Here is a 4,765-nt window from a genome sequence, read left to right as displayed (position 1 = left end):
AGATAACTTCCTTTGTTTTTCCGTGATGTTTGATGTGTTTTCTTGGAGCACATTCAATTATCGTTAAAATGAAGCAGACGACGGATCTGCCCGTCACACACACACACACACACACACACACACACACATCACGAGTCTGAATCCCGGAGTGGCCTGGTGGAGTTTAGGGTCTTTGTTCTGTGTTTTCAATGTGAGACTCGACATTCTAACGGGGCTTCAATCAATCAATTCAAACAGTATTAGATTTTTACAATGTGACTTTAGTCCAGAAGGTTCTTCCGGATCAGTTGTTGAGAGGAGTGATGTAATCTGCAGACTGAACCATTGAGAAAAGTGAAAGTTAGAGAGTGAAAGGAGGTTAAATGGCTTGTTAGGACAGACATTCTCTGCAGGGAAGTGGAGCAGAGCAACCTTGTCGGGCCAAATGACACCATCTGGTGGGAAGCTGGGACATCGTGGTCAGCCAGGGAATGTGTGTGTAAATGTCTGCATGTGTGTGTGTGCACGGGTGGCGTGTGTGTGCGTGTCCGTCTGCATGACAGAGCTGGGGTGGGAGATGTGCGTACAGCAAAGTGTGCGTGTGAAAGACAGAGGGTGTGTGAAAAAAAAGAGAGAAAGAGAGCGGGGGTTTACATGTGAACGTGAGTGTGTGTGTGAGTGAGTGTACACATGTGGCTCTGATAGAAAGCGTTTCTGCATGTCTGACCTAATGAGTTTCTGGCAGCGGAACTCAGACATCAAAACTTTGCTGGAGCTAAAAGTGTAACATGTTCCAAATATGTCACATCCCAGAGGAGAGCGAAGTGTTAACAGATCCTAAAACACAACCTGACTGCGGTCCACGTGATGGAAATGATCGCCTGCAATCCACTGAGGAGACATTACAATATGAACTTCATTGTGTTATACGCTGTGTGTGTGTGTGTGTGTGTGTGTGTGTGTGTGTGTGTGTGTGTGTGTGTGTGTGTGTGTGTGTGTGTATCCCTGTGAAAACGTGCTGTCATCCCCCCACACGTCGTCCACAGTGACAGCAGCAGTCCCTGGGAGAGTAAATGTCAAAGTGACATTGAGTGAGCATCAAGCCTGTGTGTGTGTGTATGTGTGTGTGTGTTTGTGTGTGTCAGAGGGAGAGAGAGAGAGAGAGAGAAGAGAGACGGAGAGCGAGCATCCCCGGGGATTGGAGTTGGTTGGGTGACTGTTCCCAAGCTGTCAGCAGACATCGGCTCAAAGTGCTACACACTCACTGATGACTCACCGAGCTCCATCCACATTTAAGCAGCAGTGTGTAAGGCAGCGGAGAGGCTGGGATGTACCTGCTGCCCGCACTGACTCCGCCCCCCTGAGGACCTGAGGTGTGATTGACACTGAGGCAGCGGCTCCCCTGGTGGTAAAGGGCGGTATTTATGTATTTTTCTTCCAAATTCATGGATGGATTCCTATCATGGATGGATTCCTATCAGATGGTCTGGAGAGTTCATACAAGATCAGCAAGAACACGGAAGCCTCCTCGCCAAGACCCATTGTTAGAATGAGTTTCCCCCTCCACCATAGAGACGCATTTCTATCAGATGATCTTCAGTTTCCTGTCTCCCTCAGCCACAAAACATTTCCAAATCTCAAACCGCTGCACGTTGGCGTTGTTTGGTTGTTTGTATTCGTCTATTCTGTGGAAACACAAGTCATCTGTTGTGACTGAAGTGTGTGTTTGCACAGATCAGTGAGGACGTGAGGCTTATTTAAGGATCAGCGGCTCAGCAGAAGAAGACAAACTAAAGGCTAAACTCCACAAAAACTTGGTAGCGTCTTCATTTCAAAGTTTCTTAAATGAATTTCTTGCAGATGCTCGGTTGATCCCAGGTCTGATTCCTCCCCACCGATCTGTGTCACTGTTGTTCAAGCTCAGCAGACAGTATTGTACAAATATAGCTGAGTAACTAGGCCTACTGCAAATAGAACAGAAGTGAATTTAATCAAATCAACACAACATGCTCTGTGTTCCAACATCCCCCCCCCCCCCCCCCCGGCAGCAGCTTCCTCTCCCTCTCTGCACCTCTGTCTGTCTGCTCCTCTGTCTGCTCCTCTGTCTGCTCCTCTGCCAGCACCACTCACGTACAAAAAAACTCTTTCCTGTCCACTTCCCCCCGTCTTTCCCGTCCGTCTGTCTTTAATTGCTCCATGGTTTGGTGGAGGATCTGGCTAATAGCAACACGTGGACAAACACAGACGTCCCATAAACAGATCGGGAGTGGATCATTGCTCCCTTCAGGCTGACTAACACCTCCAGCGTCTGTGAGTCATAACCTTAATGATTCTCAGCTTTATCACTGACCAGCTTTTGTGCCGGTCGTAATTATCTGATGATAAATGATGTTTCTGATGGTATTGTCAGAGTATTTGGACGCAGGGGAACACTAAGCAGGGAGCGGAGCAGCAACAGGATGCTGATGCCTGGCCTGTGTCTCCCGTGACACGCTGGAATAGTTTATGACTGCCCTGTGGTGGCGGTAGTGTGTGTATGTGTGTGAATATATGTGCATGCATTTCCTCAACCTCCTTAATTATGCAGTGGCCAGTCACATAAGTCAGCCAGACAGCCAGCAAGCCAGCCAGCCAGCCAGCCAGCCTTGCAGGCCCAGATAGGGTGAAGCAGTAGCCAGTGAGCAGAGTGAACCACAGTGGCAGTGCAAACAGACCACAGCCAGACCGCAGTGTGACCACACAGCACCCGGCCATTTACGGCCATGCATGTGGCTGTCTGAGAGGAGGAGGAGGAGCGAGGAGGGAAGGCAAGGAAGGGGAGAGGACGAAGAGGAAAAGGAAGGAATAGGAGGAGGGGGGCTGAAAGGAGAGAGAGGGAAGGAGGAAAGGGAAGGAGAGCGACGGGATGGAAGGTGTCAAGGAGGCCAGGCGAGAGGCTGGACGGAGTGAAGGAGGCAAGAACAGAAAATATGAAGCCTGACATCTTCATGCACAAGGTCACACACTTGCAGAAAAATGTTTTACACCAATTAAATGTTTTTAATCAAAGCTGAAACAAGTCTAGTCGTCAATTTGAACTTTATTCCCCTAAAGCCTCACTGTTCTGAATCCTCTCTATATGATGGTTTATACATTAGACGGCCATATTACTATGAGCATGCTACAAATACTGACCTCATGTAATTTAGTAATTACCACCCACATTCATGTTTGCTGCACATTTCCACAGTCTAAATGAAGTCCTGCCTCCATGTGAAGGCAGCGATCAGATCCTCCCTGAACATCTGAATGAGGCTGTATGAGTTCATCACGTCAGGCTCGTAGCCCCGAGCAGGACTTTGTGTTCAGCCTCGTCTCTTTCAGGGACTTTGTTCTGCGTTTCAGCTTGCTGCTCCCCAAAATGTCTCTGTGTGCTGCAGAGGAGGAGAGCTCAGATATTTCACTGGAAAATCCTCTCAATACTTCACTGTAACCTCCAGAGTTTCCTGCAAAGAAGCGATAGAGAAGCGAGCGATGCAGAGACACAGAGGAGCCTGCTGACATGTATGAGTTGATTTGTGATGGAGTTCTTACTTTACAAATTAGAGACATGGCAGATTTACATATTCTACTTAAACTGAGAAAGTGAATGTTCCTTATAGCACCTTTTTGTAGACTATCTTGTAGAAATCCTCATTGTAGCGCCTCCTACTGACGCTGATTTGGGAACGTTTGAGCCCAAAGAATACACACATTTACCACAAGGGGGTCGCTCAAATGTTCAACTCGTTTCCACCCTTAAATGAATTCCTAACTGATGGAATTCAGCCTGGCAGGCCGGCTCGTATCGCATCACAGACAAAAGCTCAGAACGTTTATATCACTGGAAAATCAGCATGGCAGCAAGTGAGTAAATGGAGCATCACACACACTGACAACCATGCATTTATGAACTTACACAGTTGCTTTGTGAAGGATGAAGAATCCCACAGACCATAGATGGTGAAGAAGAAAAAAACAAGTGGGTCAAAAAGCAGTGAAGAGAGGAAACACTCCTGCTAAAGTGGAGAAATATGAAAATATGAAATCCTTCAGTAGGTAAATGAGTTTCCCTGCATGAGCAGCCTGAGCGTGTGTGTGTGTGTGTGTGTGTGTGTGTGTGTGTGTGTGTGTGTGTGTGTGTGTAACCTTGATCCCTGTGCAACCGTACTCAAGGAAATTCACATCATTTTTCAATATGAACAACAAAGCAAAAAAAAAAAAGAAAATGAAATGAATGAAATAGAGAGGCAACAAAATTAGAATTCTGAGGTGGAAGTGTTGGCAGGGGGAGATTTGTGCGGCGCAGAGAGGATGGAACATCAGGATTACTGTGTTTAGGGGACTAACTACAAGCAGACCATTATCTTGTCGTTGGCACTCAGAGTAATGTGTGCTTTTAGGGGTGAGCTTAGATAGATGCGGTGCAAAACATAAAGCGGGGGAAGAGACGGAAAACACAGCGTAAACAAAGAAAATGAGAGGCGGAAAATAAGAGGGGCAGAGGAAGACGAGTAGAGGAGGAAACAGGGGAAGAGAGGAAGAGGGTGAGTGAGTTTAAAGATGTGTTAGAGGTGGGGGAAGGGGAGGGGTGGGGGTGGGGGGGTGAACCTGCCATTGTGGTGTGTTACCCTGAGGTGTTTTCATACTTGAGCTATCTCTGAAGGATGGATGTCATAGGTGAATGAATTAGTGATGAGGATCAGGATGAAAGTGCTCTCAGGAAACAACCGGGTCGGACCAGATGAAGACGGACACCGGGGACAGG

Source organism: Genypterus blacodes, unplaced genomic scaffold (assembly GCF_046128005.1).
Source record: "Genypterus blacodes isolate CSIRO-AG114 ecotype Tasmania unplaced genomic scaffold, CSIRO-AGI_Gbla_v1 ptg000058l_1, whole genome shotgun sequence".
NCBI lineage: Eukaryota > Metazoa > Chordata > Actinopteri > Ophidiiformes > Ophidiidae > Genypterus > Genypterus blacodes.
The sequence above is the reverse complement of the archived record's forward strand: the minus strand, read 5'-3'. Positions refer to the sequence as shown.